Below are 22,402 nucleotides of genomic sequence, written 5' to 3' on the forward strand. Positions count from 1 at the left end.
TCTGTTATTATGTGTTCATTTGGTAAAAATTTTGAAATAGTTATCTTAATATACATATTTATATCTATAAACCTCACATAATTTTGGTCTATGTCTTATTCATATCAGTAATTTGTTTTACTTTCAGATAAAATGAAAACATTTGTAATATTTTCTTTTGTACCCAAACTTATAAAGAAATAATAATATATAAAATATATAATGTATAGATATACAAATATATAAAATGTGATTGTCTATGGTATTTGTGAGCTTTACAGGCTACAGTGAGGAAATCAGCTTTGCCTTTTCAGACACATTTTGTTCTCACAATTATTAGAGTTGAGATCAAAGAAGTGAATGAAAGACAGAGGAGTAACCAAGTTTTTGAAAGGGATCAGGTGTGATATATTTATTAATTACTTTTCAGTGAAGTTAAGGCATTCAAGTGGCAGGATTGTTTGAGAACCAATTAGCTAGGAGAATTTCATTTTATTATATTTATATTTATTTACATTATATTTCACCATATTATGATTATATTACAATTTAACCTATCCTTAAAAAAATTATGCACACTTTAAAGTCCAAATTGCATCTAGACACTTTTACTTATCTTATTAATTATTATTAATTTTAATTTATGATAATATATGATTTTAAATAATAATCTATCAAATACTATAAATTATAAATTACAATTAATTAATTAATATTCAATAAAGTTTGCTTATATGATAAGAAAATGCATAATTTCCTTGTGTTTACAAAAGTAAATCTTGCTGTAGAAAAATGCTATAAATGGCCCATATTCTTAGGGTACTTTTGGAAATTTAATCATAACTAGTTTCACAAATATAAAGCATTTTGTATTTTAACATTAAATAGATTAATTGTATTTTATTCAACAAGCATTCTGTTCAAAGAATCTTTGAGATTTTTAAAAATACTAGTGTCATTGGGCAGAAGTCATTGGTGAAGGTAAGTGTGGGATAGGATTTGCTACTTTAAAACTGGGACTTTATTATCTTCAGCCATTCTAGAAGTACATCATAACCAAAGAACATCATGTCCTCCCAGGGACTAGACTAGCAACCAAGGAATGTACAGGGAGGGACCCATGGCTCCAGCTGCATGTGTAGCAGAGGATGACTTTGTCTGACATCAATGGGAGGAAAGGCCCTTAGTCCTATGAAGGTTTGTTGCCCCAGCATAGGGTCATGCTGGAGTGTTGGATCAGGAGTGGGTAGATGGGGGAGCACTCTCACAGAGGCAAAGGGGTCGGGGGAAAGGGCAGATGTAGGATCTGGGGTTTGTGGAGGGTAACCAGGAAAGGGGATATCATTTGAGATATAAATGAATGGAATGAGTAATAATTTTTTTTAAAAAGGAAAAGACCTAACCATGATACCATTTAACCTAAAAAAAAAAAAGAAAGAAAAAGAAAAAAACATGAAATGATTTGTGAATAATGTATGAAGCGTTTCTGCATGTTGCTTCTTCTGTTGGAAGTTTGGACTCTACTCAATGTGTCTACCTGTAAAAATCTTTAAAATTCAATATAAGTTAGAAAAATTTCAATGTATGTGCAACTGAATTTCCCTTGAGAGAATTTATAACAGGAGTATTTCCAAGCCTCAATCATCCCACAGGTTACAAAGAGCATCTGAAAAGCTTTGGTGTGAAAAGCAGATGTTCAGGTTATCTTGACATATTTAGTGCTAAGGCAATACTGATAACAGCCTAAATTTCAATTCTGCCTTTGTAGTAGTATTTATCATTTATATATATGAAAAAGAGCTTCAACCTTTCTTTCCTTTGTTCTAAGTAGTCAAGGTTCATGGTCAAAAGCATTTGTTCCTGGGATTACCAGGAGTGAGCTTTGGTCCGCCACAGAACTGAGTTGATGTGTTTATTTATGCGTTTAATATATAGCTTTACCCATCTCCTGGCAGAACTGCATGTGCTTGGTTTGGTTTTGATGAATGAGGTGTGGCACGCAGATGGAGAACAGGTAAATATCTCCCTCAAACAGACCCCAGTGCTTCATAAATTATTTATAGGACCCTTCAGTGTGCTGTTGTCGTGGTCCCAGTCAGCTACTAATACAGAGACAAGAGCCCTTTAATCAAAATCTTTCACTCTGCGGAAAGATTGGCATCTAAGAGAGAGAGCTATAAAGCAAGAATTGGATAGTTGTGGTGTCCGTAAATGGAAATAGACATGAATATACAAATTGCGTTATCATTTACTGACCTTGAGCGATGACAGCCAGTTTCACAAAACTGTGTCATAATAACCATGATATCCTAAATGTGTCTAGTATTTTCTCCATGAAGTCCTCAAAATAGTCCCAATCCATTTCTAGAATTTTATCGATCTTCATAAGAACAAGCACAAAGGAACACACACTGTCTGTCCCCTACTAAGGAAACTATCATCACTTTATGAACATAAATATATTTATTTGTGTGTGTATGTGTGTATACATATGATGTGAAAACAGAATGAAGACAAAGGGGACAAAAGGGAGGAGGAAGGGAGCCAGGAGCTCAGTAGAAGGAAGAAAGGTAAACAGGACATATTTTTGTGATATATAGATTGCAGATTTAAATGTGTATATACATACATATACACGCATTTGTAAGTATGGGACCTGAAAATAGAAGAGTAAACATTTTAAAAGGAAGATGGAAGCCCATGGGAATGGGGTGAAGAAACAGGGGAGGGCAATGGGCATTTGAATATGAACGAAGTCCTATATCATACATGTATACATTGTTATCATGATTTCTAGCATTTCTGTATACCAAATAAAAATTAATAACATTTAAAAAATCATCAAATACATCTTTCAAAATAGTGCTAGGCTAGTAGTCATAATATAGCAACAGCACTTTTAATTAAACTATTTAGTCAGCAACTGCATTATGATTGACTAGTGAGCACAGATTGAACAAATCTGCTAGCATCCATGCTTTCCTATGCAAATAATAAGATGGTCATAAATAGCAAAATTATTAAATTTATGCAATAGTAATATAGTTAATTCCTGTACAAAATCCATCCATTTACATGTGTAGTCATCCCACAGTTGCTACAAGATGTAGGCTTTCAACTTATACGTGGCTTTTACGAAAGTGACTTATTTTGTGCAATATATTTTAACCCATGCTTAGAGTCTGTCTACTTTAGTGTGTGCAGGTGTGTATAGTGTGTGTGTGCGCGCGTGCGTGTGTGTGTGCGTGTGTGTGTGTGTTGTAAGCACATTTGTGTGTGTGTGTGTGTGTGTGTGTGTGTATGTGAATATGGTCTCACATGTGCCACAATGTCCATATGGAGGTCAGCAGGCCATCTCAGCGTGGGTACGCACCTCCCACCTCATTTGATGCAAAGGTGTCTTTGTTTTTCCGCAGCTAAGCCAGGCTCGTTATCCCACAAGCCCCTGCGTCTACTTTATCTTGCCCATCAGAAGTACTGGGACTGAAGTTGTGTGGTCCAGCTCTGAATCTGGACATTGGACATCAGCTCCTTATTGACTGTGTGGTAAGCACTTTCTCTCTCTGACCCATCCCCCATCCCTAGCATGCGCTCTACTATAAAAGGTTCATTTGAATGAAAGCCCACATAGACATTTACTCAATAAACTCCTATTATTTAATGGTTACAACAAACCTCTAAAATACTGTTATTAAATATCTAATCTCTACCCAAGGAGAGAGCTTCAGATTTTCTCTCTCTAAAGTAGTAACAAGGAGCAGACATCCCTACGATTTGATGACATATAATCCTTTTCATATATATCAGGGAGTCGTAGGTTGTGGGGTAATACGAAGGAGGTACGGTTGTGTTTCCTTTGGAGACTCTAAATTTCATGGATTGGATCAATTGCAGTGGCTGGCGGCTGTCTCCTGCAGGAAAATCCTCTGCTACTGGAAGCCCTAGACACTGTGAGAGCTAGAGGGTTGCCCAGGGCAAAAGGCAGCCTGTGGTGTATGAGAAAGATAAAAGGTAATGACTTTATCAGTTCCTTCAGGGCAGACATCTTATCTGTTTGTTCTAGGTATAGCTTACTGTCTGGCATTCCTGTGACCCCCAATAACTATTTCTTGAATGGTTAAAGGGATGAAAGCAACCTGCATGGCTTCTTTTTAAAGATGCCCGCGTGCTAACGATGAAACGTCTTTTTAAATCATATTTTCACTGATGTTTTTGAGCTCACTAATAATTTAGCACCTATGTCTTAAAAACCCATAATTTGTATCCACTACTTTTGATACATGGCTTAATCTTTGATTTTTAATTTAAACATCTATTTTAGGTTTGAGCTAGTGTTTCAGACCCGCGCTCCTAGCTACACCGAAGCTGAGGAAGAGGACTGGATTGGACTACACATCGAGTTCAATGCCAATCTGGGCAATTTAGTGAGACCCCGTTTCAAGAATTTTAAAAGATCGGGGAATATATCTCGTTGGTAGAGTGCTTAATAAACATTTGCAAGGACTCGGATTCAACATTATCTTAATAATTAAATAGAATAATAACTCAAAATAAACATTTCAGTTTGTGATCTTTTTGCCTAAAAGTTTACCTTACCCACCTAAATCACTTTTAACTGTGGGTCACTGTGACTCTTCTGGTTTTTCTACCCATATGGGCAATTAACTTTGTATCTGGCTATATTTTCAAGGGCAAGGTCACACATAGAGAACAATTAGAAGGGACCCTGATGCCTATTCTACAGAACACACAGGGAACCACCAATGAAAGAGCATTAGCAAATTATCATAGACAACAACATATTAGTTTCTTAGGAACGCTATTTCAAATTACCACAAACGAGAAATTAAAATAGCAGAAATTTATTCTCTCAAGATTCTGGAAGTGGGAATTCAAGTATCTGGTGCCTGCAGGGCCAATGGCAATCCTTCAGGATTGCCCAGCGCATCCTTCAGATTCTGGAAGAAGTAGCAATTTGTAGCTTGAGGTTGCCTGACTACAATCTCCACCTTGTTCTTATGACCAAATCTGCCTTCTCTCACTCTGTAGCTACCATTGGCTTGAAACTTTAAAGACTTCAAAACTTATTTAATTATGTACACATGTGTGTGCGTGGTTGAATATATGTACACCGGGTGCCCATGGAAGTCAGAAGACGGCATTGGTAACTAGATTACCGGCAGTTGTATGCTACCCAATATGGGTGCTGGGAACCCAGTCCTTTGTAAGAGTAGAAAGTTCTTTTAACTACCAAGCCATCTCATTAGCCCGATTTTAAAAAGCTCTAATTTATATCATAGTTTCTATTTCTTTTTTTTAACGTTACTAGAAAAAGTTCTGAAAGAATGTTTTATTTTTCAAATTTCACTTTATTTTGGCTTGACTATTTTGGCTTCTGCTTTGTTTTTGATATAGTATCTCTCTGTACCTGAGACTGGACTCTGAGTCCTAATGCTCCTTCCTCAGCCTCTCCAGAGCTAGGATTTTAGGCTGTTCTAGTTCACTGTGCTATCTCACTGTATTTTATTTTATTGAAAGAACTTTTGCCTTTATTTGCAGTTTTGTTTTGTTAAAATTTCTTGGGAGCTGAAGAGCCTTTTTTTTTTTTATAAAGGGCCTTCTGTATTTTTAAAGTATCAACTTGGCATCTCTCAAAAAGAGAGGTGAGATACACCAGTTCTTACATCATTATCTGTTTTTCTTTATCAGCACAGGCTCATGAGTGTGACTTAATATCTGATACAAATGCATATCATAGACACTGCTTGCACAGTCTCTCCATTTTGTGTTATAATGATGCTGTGTCATTCACCAGTCTCTAAGCCAGAGAACTGGTTTGAGAATCACTGTGAACCATACACTCATGCAAACCATACACTTTTCCTTTGACACCCCTTTTCTTTTTCTTGGGGGAATTTAAAGTTTCAACTTCCAGTTCTTCAGCACAGGAACTCAGGGATGCTTAGAGGAACACACTCTCTTCTGTTGGAGGTATCCTTTTAATGTGTAGGGTACACATGTCTTACAGGTCACCTCTCCTACAACTTGGCATACTGCGGCTCTTTGAGGGTCCAGGGTTGCTTCTCTTTTGTATCATTTCAACATTTACTTACTGATGCTTGCCCAGTAGTGGATGTTTTGAGCCGGTTCCTATAGAAACAATGTTCCCTCATCTTTCTGCACTTCCAATCATTTCGTTATGCCCTTCTCCTTGAATTAAAGTGTGGTTGCATGCAAAACGCCTGCATTGCGCTTTCTTTCTGCAGAATTTTATGGGTGTCACTTCTCCTGGGGTTGAATACTGCTGGACCACCTCCTTTGTGATTACAGATTCAAATTAACCACAGATTCACATGACCCATAGAGGCTTTCATCCACTGTACACTGAGTTAGCTGTGAAGAAAGAAGCAGGAATCAGTTGAAGACCTTTTGCTAAGATGATTAGGAAAGCATACCTCTGGGAGTGTCTGTGACTGGGTTTCCAGCTCAGGGTGGCTGTGATTTAAGTCTGCAAGTGAGTAAACTCAGTGCTGGGTTAAGCACGTGAAAAGTCCTTCAGGACTAGATGGCTTAGTTTTTAAGGGCAATTGCTGCTCTTGCAGAGGAAATGGGTTTCTGTGGACTCAACACCTTCTCCTGGTGTCTCTGTGCACCAAATAGGTAAACATTCAAACAAAATTCAAAAAGGATTTTAAAAAATAGACGAGTGGAAGGAGGTAGAACTGTGGGAAGTAGGACCTTGCTGGAGGAGGTAGGTCCCTGGGGGCGTGTCCTTTGGGACTGTATCTTGGACTGTCTTCCCATTACTGCTCTGCTGTTTCTTGTTTCCTGGGTCTGGGATATGTTGTACCTCATTAAGATCGTTGTCTGTCCTGTCCCAATACTGTTCCTGAGCTTGGCACAAAATGGAGGATTCGCTTTTTTTTCTTTTTCTTTTTTTTTTTCAGTGGGGTTTCTTCTCTGACTGATCTGGTGAGCCCCAATCTTCTACCTGAGGAATGTCACTTAGATCTTGGTGAAGTTAAAGGTTCAGCTTCCCGGAATTCCTCTCCATGCAAATGAGGTATCCACAGACCTTTAAGCCAGAGCCAATGAAACTTCACCCTAAGAAGCACTCCTTCCCACTCTCTAAGATTCACCTGGAATATAGTGTATGCACACAAGCTGTTTCATTGAATATCGCCTGAAAGAGCTGTAACACTGAAATCTTCTGAGAGACCCCCCTCCCCCGCTCTGTACTTCTTTTCAACCTTCCTACCAGGTGTACAGCAGGGTGTGGACACCCTGAGGGAAGAAGCAGAAAGAGGAGCCACAGAATAAATACCTCCCTGCTTCAATGAACCGAATCCCTTCAGTTTCCTCAGCCATCTGGCCACAGCCATGATGAAATGAACACAGGTATTTCTTGTCTTTTGCTCACAAGTATGAGCAGATTTTACTTTGAAAAGAGAGCGAGAGAGAGAGAGAGAGAGAGAGAGAGAGAGAGAGAGAGAGAGAGAGAGAGAGAGAGGAAGAAGTGAGGGAGGGAGAAAAACAGAATAAAAGGAAGATCACAATGTCTGACCACCCAATAGTCACATATTTTATTGCATTTTCTATTTGCTTTTTGCTGCTGTACTGTGTTTCTTTTATGTTTATAAGTTACTTATAATCGATTCTTTTTTATAATTTTATTTTCCTTGGATATTTTACATTTCAAATGTTATCCCCTTTACTCCCCTCTCCCATATCCTCTCTCCCTCCCCCGGCTTCTACAAGGATGTTCCCATTCCCATCCACCCACTCCAACCTCAACACCCTGGCATTACCCTACATTGGGGAAACAATCGATTCTAACCCATTTTAAAATATGGTTTATTTTTCCTGTGCCAGCTCCTTGCTGTAAAGAGAGGAAGTCACTTCACTGAGGGGTCAGATGAGGGATTAGGTTGGGAAGTCCTTCAAAGCTATATCCAAGTAGACAGCCATTCATTTGCCCCAGCCTCCAAAGCCTGACAGTGTTGTGAATGTTCACAAGGCGTGTTGGTTTCTTGGGTCTCCTGCTGCTTCTGGAACAGCTTCCTCCAAATTTCCCGCATGTATGTAATTCCACGGCTAACCTCCCCTGCTTCTAGAGTTTAACCCCAGACCAAGGAAAATTAGAAAGCAGTCTTTGCCTACCCTTGCATGTGTTTTCAAGCAGGGAATGATGGTTTTCCCCTGTGGTGTGCTCTCCCACATGCACAGTGGAAGAGCATTGTTTGTTGTATTTTCTACCCTCTGTGGTGTTGGCTCCTGTTCCTTCCTGTTAGCAGCCATGCTCAGAATGCACTGGTCTCACACCCTGGTTACTCTGTGGCATCGTGTGTCACCTCGACACTGTTTTCAAAAACATGGAATTTTCTGTCTCAAATTCTGTGGGCTGCTTTTTGGGAAATGCTATCTTTACATCATCCTCAAACAGAAAGCACAGCTCGCTCTTTGTCCTCTTTTCCCTGAATCTGTGACCCGCTTTCTTCATTTTTCTCTTTGAGGATGGGTGAGGACAGAGAGGATATTGTCAGAACTGAGTTTTACAGGAGTCCTTTTCGTGCATACTGGTTTGTCCTTCATGATCCTCTGTGCATGTAAACGAAAGATAAAAAACATACATGTAAAAAGACATGTGAATTCAAATGGACACTGTTACATACAGTATGTAATAACTATATAGGCAAAGAGATTAAATAGAGACAGTTCCTGCCTATTGTCCAGTGGTCCAATTGTTTGTTTGCTTGTTTTTTACATTGTGATTGGGTGAAAGATTACTTATACCAATTACTAATATTCTGTATAGTATTAAAAAATTATAGAAAATATCCAATACTTTTTTAGGTAGACTGTGTTAGATGAGTTGGTTCAAGTTTGGGCTAATGTAACTATATTTAATACATTTAAGATAGGTTTAGAATGATTTGAGATTTTGTAGGTTCTGTGTACTAAAAACATTTATTTTGGAAGGATCATGGAATGACTCATTTGGTAGAGTATTTGCTGGGAAAGCATAGGGACATAAATTCAGATCCCTAGCACCAATGTAAAAAATGGGTGTGGCCATACATCCTGCGAAGCCCAGTTGCTGGAGTAAGCTTGCTAACAGTCCATCTTGTTCATTGGTGAACTTCATGTCCAATGAGAGATTCTTTTTCAAAAATTACTACTACTACTACTACTACTACTACTACTACTACTACTACTACTACTAATAATAATAATAATAATAATAATAATAATAATATAGAGGAAGACACAAATGTCAACCTTGTTTCTCTCAATACATGGCCATACACATGGACACATACTGTGGTCACAAATACTCAAAGCATTTTTGAGTTATGGTCATTTTAGTTAGCAATACATTTGCTAGGATACAACTGCATGAGAAGTTGCCAGCAGTTTACATTGCCAACACTTTAGAAATTTCCTATGTGTCTGTCTTTCCCTAGTCCCACCATTTCACAACTCCTCCCCATATCCCTATATTCCCCCAAACAAATGTTTTCCTCCATTTACTGTTGCCATTTCTTAATCATGTTCACAATTTCACCACCTACGTTTTCATTACTTCAGATGACTGCTCTCCTAATTATCTTTCTTTTTTTGTTTTAGGGCTCCTTGTGTCTTCAAGCCCATTAGGAACAGGTCTAAAAATATCTCTGTGCAGCATCTCTCCTTCGTCCTGGGTACCTTTCAATCTACCAGATTGATTTTGTTCTGCCAATATTAAATACTTGTCCCTGATGCCTTTCTTTCCTGATGATAAAGCCTTGGGCCCAGTGAGGGGAAGGCTTTCTTCTACCACAGAAAATACAGAACGCTCTCACGGAAGTCCTCAGTTTTCATGTTAGGCTCACCTAAATCCACCTTGGTCTTATGAAAATAAAAGGAAAATTAAATTGAGTGCTCTTCTCCCTCACCAGGAGGCCATGGTGAACACAGGACTTCTGCAGCCTTCCCATGGCTGCCTGGGCTGAAAGTGTTTTCTCTATCATTTGGCCTCTGGGTCCTGCAAGGACCACAAGGCCCACACTGCTCCAAGGCTTCAGATGCTCTTTTTTGCATGTTTTATAGATATTTTATGTATTTATATTTCAAATGTTATCCCCTTTCCTGGTCCCCCTTCTCCCCTCCCCCTACCCCACTTCTATAAGGATGGTCCCCCTTCCGTCCACCTACTCCCACCTCAACATCCTGGGCATTCCCCTACACTAGGGAAATGAGCCTTCACAAGCCCAAGGGCCTCTCCTTCCATCGATGCCTGACAAGGTCACCTTCTGCTACATATGCAGCTGGAGCCATGGGTCCCTCCATGTGTACTCTTTGGTTGGTGGTTTAGTCCTTGGGAGCTCTGGTGTGTCTGGCTGGTTGATCTTGTTGTCCTTCCTACGGGGTTGCAAGCCCCTTCAGCTCCTTCAGTCCTTTCTAACTCCTTCAGTGGGGTCCCCGTGCCCGGTCCGATAGTTAGCTGCAAGCATCTTTATCATACACTTATCAAGAGGTGCTGCTATGGACTTTCAGGTTCCTGGCTGTCTTTTTATTTTCCATGTCATGTAGATATTCTCCCGTCCCACTACTGCATTCTCATTTAGGCTTCTCTCTTTGCCTGTCTCATATGGTAAGAGATGAACTATTTATATCATCCGAAGAGCAACTGGATGCACTCAGTATCACATGGGTTTTGATATTTACTCATCACCAGGAGGCCCTTCTTTCCCTCTGAAGCTTTTGTTCTGCTGGCCCATTTTATTACTTCCAACTAATGAACTCTAATTCTAAAATCAAGGACTCCTGAGGTGCTGGCCAGTAGCAATTTCTGTCCCACTGTTATCTTCTATTGTGTCTGTTCAACCTCTCCTTACGGGGACATCTCATGCTAAGGTTATTAGCCTCACATCACGTGCCCATCTCCCCTCCTTTGTACTCATTTTGTTCAGTGTGGGCAATTCAAAAGTAAATTGTCTCGGCCATAAATCCCAAGTCCTTATTCACGGAATACTCTGTAATCTACTCCGTGCAATCAGCAGGCCATTCTGGAGGCCCATTCATAGCCGTGAGCATTAGAGCAAATACCTCTGCAGTGCTCGAAGACTCCCGCAACCCTTGGACATGAACTTCAATGAGGTCAGTGGCAGAACTTTCTCCTCTCTGTTCAAATGCTTCTGAGTTTTCTAATTCAATGGAGTTTCTGGTGGCAGAGGCATAGAACACATTTTTCCTACCTTACTGTTTAAATGTTTGGATATGTATTTTAGGTTGGAAATGATGTGTGTGTGTGTGTGTGTGTGTGTGTGTGTGTGTGTGTGTGTGTGTGTGTAGTGTGTGTATATGTGTGTCTTTCTGGCAGTGTGTACTTTTATCTGAGTGTGGTTCTTCCACTACAAGCATCCTTTCCCAGGATCCTCTTAGAAAACAGTTCTAGAAAGAGGACATTGCTATGGGCAAGAACATGGACCTGACTCTTTCCAGCTGACCAGTCTTAGGATGATAGCAAACTATTTTCTTGTTCCTAACTCTAAGACAGGGATTCTATCTGCAAGAGTCCTCAAGAGAATTGAATAAGGCATTTACTTAAAATTTTGGCAGATGTGACCTTTCACGTAAGAGGGATCCATTTTTTCATTGTTTAGAAATCACTGTCTGCCAGGGCATATCAGGGTTGTGTGCTCTGTAATCCAATTTTTGTCTTACACATTCTTACTGATAAAAGATTTCTCAGAGATGTGAAAATATTTCTCCAAGCAAATATGTGTGTGTGTGTGTGTGTGTGTGTGTGTGTGTGTGTGTGTGTGTGTGTGAACTGTTTGTCTCTTAAGGGAAAAAAGGCCGGCCTGGTAGATCAGTTAGTAAGAGCACCTGTCACCAATCCTTATAACTTAGTTCCATCCAGGTGACCCACATGGTGAGAGAAGACACTTGACTCCCCAAAGTTGTCCCTGTGTATTCCACATATACTTCGGTTATATATCCCAAAATAAATAATTAAAAATTTGATATTTAGGAAAAGGAAGAGAAAAGATTATATATGATATATAAAAAGATAATAATATATAGACATATGTAAATAATTTGAAAATTAACTCATTTATTCTTCCTTTTCACTCTCCATTAATGAGGGTAACCTCACAAATCAACCATGTGTGGAATTACATGAGAGGAAGACAGAGAAATTCAGCAGAAATCAGGAATGTCTAAGCTCCCTATTTCCCAGTACTTCAAGGAGTCAACTCTTGAAGTTTTCAAGTATTCAGTTAGCATTGAAGATCAGATCATAACCTGTAAATTAGGTCATATTCCATGACAAAATGTATCTCTCATCCAAGGTTTAGGATGTCAAGCGAAATCTTAAAATCCCGGGGAGAATGCGATGAAATCAAAGATCTTTTTCTCAGAGGGATCATCAAATCTGTTATCAAATTGGACGAGTTGACCATCAATCTGAAAACAGTGTGTGGGAGCACTAGGTGTACAGCCGAGCAGGTAAGGTGCCAGCTGCTGAAACCAGGAAACTTTACTTTAGATTTCTAGCATCCACAAAATGTTGTATGTAGTGGAACACATCTGTCACTCCTGTGCTGAGTGGGCACAGACGGATGGATTACAGATGGGAGGATTTATCCTCCAAACTACAGTAGAGTACCAGAGAGAATGAGGCCTCTGGCTTCCACACTTGTACCCAGACACATGGACGCACACAAGCACATGTGCCTCCTGTAAACAAATGTGAACACAAGCACACATACAGTAGTGGCAGAGGTGTGTGTGTGTGTGTGTGTGTGTATGCACACACGCGCGCGTGCACAATCACACGTGCGTGGATGTATAGGGATTTTCAACACAATATAAGACATTTTTCTGGACAGATTTACTCTGGAAATTCTTTTTTTCCAAAGGGTAATGTGACACATGTCTGTATTCCAGGCAATTGACTGAGACGGGATTGACATGGGAGGATTGAAACTCAGGGAAACCTAGGTAATATAGCAAGTTCCAGGACAACTTGGCTAAATAGCAAGTTCTGTGTCAGCCTCAGCTAATAACAAATTTCAGACTGGCCTGCACTGCAAAGTAAGACTCTGCCTCAAAAATATCAATTAACTGGTTACGAAATGTAAGTCGAAGAGTATTAAAGATAGAAAAGAATATTTCAACCTAAAATACAATCAATTTTTGAGCCATAGCATCTTTTAAAACAGTTTACTACTATTATATTTATTATTCAAATCACATTTTTAAAAATACATTTTCATCATATTCTGGAGAGATAGCTCAGCCATTGAAAGGTTAGGCTCATGACCAAAAATAGTCTAACAGCCATGGCATGTTTAAACCAAAACTCTAGTAAGAAAACATTCCTTTTTAAGTGTTAGCATTTCCAGAATGCTTTCATCTTTGAAATTTGATGAACTCATGACTATTTTTTCTAATACTGGTGTTTATCTTTAATCAGGATATGTATTTTAAAAAGACCCATGGCTACAATGTATTCATCATATATATATATATATACATATATATCATATACATATATATCATATCATTTATATCATATATAAAACTTACATACACATATGTGTAGCAGCAGTTAATGAACTTTTAAGACAGCAAGGGAGGGGTACATGGGAGAGTTTGGAGAGAGGAAAGAGAGGGAAGAATGATTTAATTTATATTATATCAAAATGTCCTTTAGACGTTTAGATAATATTTAGTACAAATCATTATATTGCCTTGGTAAAGTACAAGAAAGCATTACTGTGGTTGTTGCACTGGTTTGATGTCTGGATTCTGTGAGCAGTACCGAGGTTTTTCTAAAAAGTTTTCTGCAGTGTACGCTCAACTTCTCTGAAATAACTGTTCTTCACAATTCCACTGTGCCACTATTTGCTCTCCCTTCTTCTTCAGAAGAGCTGGCTACATCTTGGGTACCTGCTAAGATTTATTGTCTGTGAACTGCCACTTATTCTTAGATGCCCACATTCATTAATCACTGTGACATACTGACTAGGGTGCTATCTGCAATGTGTGTTTATATCAGATAGGCTGTGGCTAAAGTCTATCCATTATTTCTTAGACTCTAGCTTCCTTCCACCATCCTGGATTAATCATGCTGGCAAATGTCTGAGGAGCATTTATCCTTGAGGGGTTCTAAAAGGGAAGGATCCAAATGAGCTTGGATGATAAACCAATAATTCAGAATCAAATCTGTAAGAGCACCAGGTGTAATTCACAACCTCCAGGCATTGCAGAACTGCAGGTTTTAAGTGGAGAAGTTTGCATATTGGGTGGTAAACTTAAATCATGAACAGCAAAAACAGATATTCAATGTATCACTGAGAAAAAAAAGGCCACACTTACATAGTTACAATTCACCTCAATTTCCTGTGGTTCATTGATTCTGACATCTAATTAAATTGATCAGCTCCAATGATCACCAAGGCAACTGTTGGCCAAACATTACTAGAAAAATAAGCTTGGTTTAAATTTCTAATTTATTTCATGGTTTCTACCCCAAATTGGAAACATATAAGAATTTGTTTTGAAGTAGAAATTATACACAACTGAGAGCCATAATTTATACTGGCACATTAGCCACTGTGAGCTGGGTTTTATTTTTTTGCTTGTCTTTGTCATATTAATTTCAGGGGTTTTCTCATATTTTTACTTACTTCACTTTTACTAGTGTTTTCTTTCAATAAACCCTGCTGTTACACTTAATTTTTTTTAAGAAAAGAAAATGTCACCTTTCACTACTCCAATGCTTTTGTCAAAAATCAATCTTTGTTCAATCAAACATCATTTGAAAAACCCATAATGCATAACTTAGAAACATTTGGTTAAAATAGTTCAATGATAGATTTTGGCGTAAGTATTTCAAGACAATAAAGTCAACATTTTGTCTCGATTCCTAATGTTATTCATAAATGAAAGTTTTTCAGAACAATAATAAAACTGGGCAGGGGATCATATGTAGTGAGAGCAGGGAAGAGAGAAGGGAGATTGGCACGGGGACAATCTCTAGGACATGCCAGAGACCTAGGATGGGGAGAGGCCCCAAAGGAACTATGGGGAAAATTCTGGCTGAGACTCCAAGCAGATTCTGAAATGTAGCCAGTCAGGACTTCTGGTGGAGGGAGAAGGGCCACAAACTACCCATAAAACCATCAAGTCAAAATGTGTCCAAGCTACAATATGTGCAGGGACAACGATAGAGCAAGACTGAGGGAATGGCTAACCAATGGTTGCTCCAAATTGAGACCCATCCCATGGGCAAGAACCAATCCCTAACACTGTTAATGATACTGTGCTAGCTGACATGAAACTAGCATAACTGTCCCCTGAGAGGCTCCACCTAGCGGATAATGGAAAGAGATGCAGAAACACCCGAAGATGGAGCTTGGAGAGTCTTACAAAAAAGTAGAAAGAAGGGTTGAGGGACCTGAAGAGGACAGAAGCTCCACAGGAAGACAGAGTCAACTAACCTGGACCTTTGGGGGCTCCCAGAGACTTACTCACCAACCAAAGCCAGGCTGGACGTAGGCCCCTTGCCCGTATGTAGCAGACGAGCAGCTTGGCCTTCATGTGGCCCCTCAACAACTGGAGCACTGTTTGTTCTTGAGCCCTTTGCCTGCCTGTGGATCCTGTGCCCCTATATGGACCACCTTCCTTGGCCTCAGTGAGAGAGGATGCAAATAGATCTACAGTGACCTGACATCCCAGGGATGTGTAGTTGGGGGTATGACACCCAGATTGGGGGCTTCCCCTTCTTAGAAGAGAAAGGTAAGGTAGAATGTGGGGAAGACTTGTGTAATGGGGTACTGGGAGGAGAGGAAGGGCTGACACTGGGTTGTAAAGAGAATAAAAAATTAATTAATTAATTAATTAAAATCCAAGGAAAAGAATCAGTAATGCTATTGATGACTATGACTCCTGATTGACCTTAAATTGGATAAAAAGCCTTTTAGTGGAATTAAAATAATTAGGATAAATAAAAGTGGAGAATTTAAACTTTTTTCAAATGAATTCTTTCTTAATAATAATTCACAGACCCTTGCATTTCCATTTTATGAGTGAAGATAAAGCAAGCAGTAGATTTATATTTTAGTCAATTATTTTCCAGTAACATTGTTTCACAGAAGCCAAAATACATTGTAAAATATACAAAGAAGTTTTGGGGATGATTGTCATTCAGTTGTTCTTTGCGTGACAGGACATTTCATGCTCTTCATCCTACTTTCGTTATTAACTTTCTACTCTGGTAAAGCAGGGTCTGTGTTAACACATATGTCAGTATAGCAAATATTAACGTAAGTTTCCAGGGGATGGGAAGATATTTCACTTGATAAAGTACTTGCTTTGCAAGCATGGGGACCTGAGTTTGATTTCCCAGAACCCATGTAGTAACATCTGACCAGAGTCATATGCAGTTACAGTCCCACTGAGGGAGGTAGAGACATGTGTTCCCTGAAGATCATTGTTCAGCCCCATCACCTCTTTTCTAAGTTTCAGGTCAGTAAGGGACTTTGTTCCAAATAATAAGGTAGACAACTTCTGAGGAACAATGCCCATGCATACTCATGTGCATAGAAATGTGTGTACACACACACACACACACACACACACACACACTACACACACACACACACACACGAGAGAGAGAGAGAGAGAGAGAGAGAGAGAGAGAGAGAGAGAGAGAGAGAGAGAGAGAGATTCATTGTCAGTTGGATGACACTGACAGTTTTACATTTTGTGTATTACTTTCACCAGATTATGGGAACTCAGCACCATGTAATTCAGTTTCTTTTACGTTTAGACATTGTCTTTGTTCAAGGTCAAATCTGAGTCTTCTGTTTGATTTTTGAGACTAGCCTTGGACATATAACTCTCCACATTCCACGGTATTGTTTTATGAATAAACTAACATACTTGGCTAAATCTAAATTCTTGAAGACAGGGGCAGAGTTGAAAATGCTTCTGGTCATCCCTCCATGATGGCATCTACAGAAATGTGTACCATTTCCTCTGATCTCCATAGTTACTAGTTCTTAACTATACATTAATTTCATAAACCCAGAGTCACAACTCCACAGGGACTCATGTGAGTAAATGTCAGGAGGGATGTCTTAAACAACTAGACAACAGTAAAACTACCCAAACTGCCAGAAGTTAACTAAAAATTAAACATGTAATTCATTGTACAATTTCTGGCATTGCTTGCCTCTGTCACATTTCATCATTGCAGTGCAGATTCAGTTCTGAACAGACAGTACGTGTACTGTGTAGACCATTGTGCATGAAGCTTCAAGGAATGCTGCAGTTCCAGACTCTTGCTTGTTTGGATTCCAACATGTTCATTGAGTGCACAAATTCTCTGTTGTTACTGAAATTCTTCTACCTTGTTGTTTTCATTTTCCTTTAGAAGGTCATACCATGAAGTCTTCAACCACTGAAAATATTAAGATCTCCACTGATTCAGTGGGAGAAACCATGAGTTAAACCTGCAAAAGACAGAAATTAATGTTGACATTTATTTCTACTACTAATATAAATGCTGAATATTGCTACCTTGAAACCATACAAGCACACACACACACACACACACACACACACACACACAAACACACACACATACACACACACAAACACACACACATACACACACACTCAGCCCGCACACACACTACATTAAGAAAAATTAGTGATACTTTGAAATTTTCATATAAATGGAAAAAAATTAAATTCTTACATGGAATTCCTGTTTTAGCTATCTCTGATCAGAATTGTGTTTATGAGTGGTGACTTGACCAGTTCCATTATGTGGACTTTATAAGAACATATTCTAAAGGGAGATTAAAGGTATTTTTGAAATTAGTAAAGCCATGGACCCAAATAATGAGAGATCAGGAGGTAAGAAGCTGCATGACTCACTGACAGCAATGTTGACAATAATTTCTTTGGTGGGATGAGAAAACTTCTGTGTGTCAGAAGAGAAGAAATGGGACACATCTGGAGGATCGCAAGATGTTTCATAAGTTAAAACCATTGGTAAGTTGAAAATATGATGCAAACACTGAAAGGGGGACCTATATATCTGTATGCAGAGGACTAATGGAGGGGTTTTTGACCAAAAGCACAAGGAGTATGTCTCTGAAAAAGCTAAATAAACAAAGCCCATCAAATGTTGAGATGGTGCCCTGATTTAAACTTAAGTACTTGTACATAATTCTACTATCAATCGTTTTATGTATGTATGTATGTATGTATGTATGTATGTATGTATGTATGTATGTATGCATGCATCCATCCACCTACCTATCCATAATCTACCTATCTCCTCTATCTGTTTTTATATGAATTTTCTATATATCATCTATGAATCATTTCTCTATACATCATTGATTTATCAGTCACTTTTCTTAATTATCTATCATCTATCTATCTGCTTATTGTCTCTCTATCATCTATAATTTTCTACATCTGTCTTTATCTATCTATGTACCTATCAGAGTCATTCTTAACATGTTGTACATACACTAAGATATCTAATCACAAGCTCTAAGAACTCAATTCTCATAGACTACAATCAAAAGCTAATTTAAAAGTAAGTTTACTGACTGCTAAATAATGTAAAGCACAGTTGTAATAAGCTCATTTATGTCCTGAAACATATTGTAGAGTTTTATTGTTTTTAGTATCTTTGAGACATGGTTTAACTATGTCGTTCAGGCTGATCTTACATTTCCATTGTCTTGCTTCAGACTTCTGAGGGCTAGAATTTTTATTATCAGGCTAGAATTTTTATTATCATTTATTAGCTCTATAGCCAGTAGTCCTTCATTATTTGAAAAAGAAGAATCCAATTAGAATTTAACTAAATATTTAAATAGGCTGTGTAACATTAAAATAATAACAGAAAATATGGAAAATGTTGGAGGACTGTGAATATACTGTTATATTCTTTTTATCCTTCTCAATATATTACTTCCTCCCTAAATATCCAAAAGATAGTCGTTCTGAAACAAGGTCATGATTTATTTGATAAGACATACGGAGTTTTTTTTTTTTTTTTTTTTTTTATTAACTTGAGTATTTCTTATATACATTTCGAGTGTTATTCCCTTTCCCGGTTTCCGGGCAAATATCCCCCTCCCCCCTCCCCTTCCTTATGGGTGTTCCCCTCCCAACCCTCCCCCCATTGCCGCCCTCCCCACATAGACTAGTTCACTGTGGGTTCAGTCTTAGCAGGACCCAGGGCTTCCCCTTCCACTGGTGCTCTTACTAGGATATTCATTGCTACCTATGGGGTCAGAGTCCAGGGTCAGTCCATGTATAGTCTTTAGGTAGTGGCTTAGTCCCTGGAAGCTCTGGTTGCTTGGCATTGTTGTACTTTTGGGGTCTCGAGCCCCTTCAAGCTCTTCCAGTTCTTTCTCTGATTCCTTCAATAGGGGACCTATTCTCAGTTCAGTGGTTTGCTGCTGGCATTCGCCTCTATATTTGCTGTATTCTGGCTGTGTCTCTCAGGAGCGATCTACATCCGGCTCCTGTCGGTCTGCACTTCTTTGCTTCATCCATCTTGTCTAATTGGGTGGCTGTATATGTATGGGCCACATGTGGGGCAGGCTCTGAATGGGTGTTCCTTCAGTCTCTGTTTTAATCTTTGCCTCTCCCTTCCCTGCCAAGGGTATTCTTTTTCCTCATTTAAAGAAGGAGTGAAGCATTCACATTTTGATCATCCGTCTTGAGTTTCGTTTGTTCTAGGGATCTAGGGTAATTCAAGCATTTGGGCTAATAGCCACTTATCAATGAGTGCATACCATGTATGTCTTTCTGTGATTGGGTTAGCTCACTCAGGATGATATTTTCCAGTTCCAACCATTTGCCTACGAATTTCATAAAGTCGTTGTTTTTGATAGCTGAGTAATATTCCATTGTGTAGATGTACCACATTTTCTGTATCCATTCCTCTGTTGAAGGGCATCTGGGTTCTTTCCAGCTTCTGGCTATTATAAATAAGGCTGCGATGAACATAGTGGAGCACGTGTCTCTTTTATATGTTGAGGCGTCTTTTGGGTATATGCCCAAGAGAGGTATAGCTGGATCCTCAGGCAGTTCAATGTCCAATTTTCTGAGGAACCTCCAGACTGATTTCCAGAATGGTTTTACCAGTCTGCAATCCCACCAACAATGGAGGAGTGTTCCTCTTTCTCCACATCCTCGCCAGCATCTGCTGTCACCTGAGTTTTTGATCTTAGCCAATCGCACTGGTGTGAGGTGAAATCTCAGGGTTGTTTTGATTTGCATTTCCCTTATGACTAAAGATGTTGAACATTTCTTTAGGTGTTTCTCAGCCATTCGGCATTCCTCAGCTGTGAATTCTTTGTTTAGCTCTGAACCCCATTTTTTAATAGGGTTATTTGTTTCCCTGCGGTCTAACTTCTTGAGTTCTTTGTATATTTTGGAAATAAGGCCTCTATCTGTTGTAGGATTGGTAAAGATCTTTTCCCAATCTGTTGGTTGCCGTTTTGTCCTAACCACAGTGTCCTTTGCCTTACAGAAGCTTTGCAGTTTTATGAGATCCCATTTGTCGATTCTTGATCTTAGAGCATAAGCCATTGGTGTTTTGTTCAGGAAATTTTTTCCAGTGCCCATGTGTTCCAGATGCTTCCCTAGTTTTTCTTCTATTAGTTTGAGTGTGTCTGGTTTGATGTGGAGGTCCTTGATCCACTTGGACTTAAGCTTTGTACAGGGTGATAAGGATGGATCGATCTGCATTCTTCTACATGTTGCCCTCCAGTTGAACCAGCACCATTTGCTGAAAATACTATCTTTTTTCCATTGGATGGTTTTGGCTCCTTTGTCAAAAATCAAGTGACCATAGGTGTGTGGGTTCATTTCTGGGTCTTCAATTCTATTCCATTGGTCTATCTGTCTGTCTCTGTACCAATACCATGCAGTTTTTATCACTATTGCTCTGTAATACTGCTTGAGTTCAGGGATAGTGATTCCCCCTGAAGTCCTTTTATTGTTGAGGATAGCTTTAGCTATCCTAGGTTTTTTGTTATTCCAGATGAATTTGCAAATTGTTCTGTCTAACTCTTTGAAGAATTGGATTGGTATTTTGATGGGGATTGCATTGAATCTGTAGATTGCTTTTGGTAAAATGCCCATTTTTACTATATTAATCCTGCCAATCCATGAGCATGGGAGATCTTTCCATCTTCTGAGGTCTTCTTCAATTTCTTTCCTCAGTGTCTTGAAGTTCTTGTTGTACAGATCTTTTACTTGCTTGGTTAAAGTTATTTGGGTCTATTATGAAGGGTGTCGTTTCCCTAATTTCTTTCTCGGCTTGTTTCTCTTTTGTATAGAGGAAGGCAACTGATTTATTTGAGTTAATTTTATACCCAGCCACTTTGCTGAAGTTGTTTATCAGCTTTAGTAGTTCTCTGGTGGAACTTTTGGGATCACTTAAATATACTATCATGTCATCTGCAAATAGTGATATTTTGACCTCTTCTTTTCCGATCTGTATCCCTTTGATCTCCTTTTGTTGTCTGATTGCTCTGGCTAGAACTTCAAGAACTATATTGAATAAGTAGGGAGAGAGTGGGCAGCCTTGTCTAGTCCCTGATTTTAGTGGGATTGCTTCAAGTTTCTCTCCATTTAGTTTAATGTTAGCAACTGGTTTGCTGTATATGGCTTTTACTATGTTTAGGTATGGGCCTTGAATTCCTATTCTTTCCAGGACTTTTATCATGAAGGGGTGTTGAATTTTGTCAAATGCTTTCTCAGCATCTAATGAAATGATCATGTGGTTCTGTTCTTTCAGTTTGTTTATATAATGGATCACGTTGATGGTTTTCCGTATATTAAACCATCCCTGCATGCCTGGGATGAAGCCTACTTGATCATGGTGGATGATTGTTTTGATGTGCTCTTGAATTCGGTTTGCCAGAATTTTATTGAGTATTTTTGCGTCGATATTCATAAGGGAAATTGGTCTGAAATTCTCTTTCTTTGTTGTGTCTTTGTGTGGTTTAGGTATAAGAGTAATTGTGGCTTCATAGAAGGAATTCGGTAGGGCTCCATCTGTTTCAATTTTGTGGAATAGTTTGGATAATATTGGTATGAGGTCTTCTATGAAGGTTTGATAGAATTCTGCACTAAACCCGTCTGGACCTGGGCTCTTTTTGGTTGGGAGACCTTTAATGACTGCTTCTATTTCCTTAGGAGTTATGGGGTTGTTTAACTGGTTTATCTGTTCCTGATTTAACTTCGATACCTGGTATCTGTCTAGGAAATTGTCCATTTCCTGAAGATTTTCAAATTTTGTTGAATATAGGTTTTTATAGTAAGATCTGATGATTTTTTGAATTTCCTCTGAATCTGTAGTTATGTCTCCCTTTTCATTTCT

This window comes from Rattus norvegicus, chromosome 16 (assembly GCF_036323735.1).
Source record: "Rattus norvegicus strain BN/NHsdMcwi chromosome 16, GRCr8, whole genome shotgun sequence".
Taxonomy (NCBI): domain Eukaryota; kingdom Metazoa; phylum Chordata; class Mammalia; order Rodentia; family Muridae; genus Rattus; species Rattus norvegicus.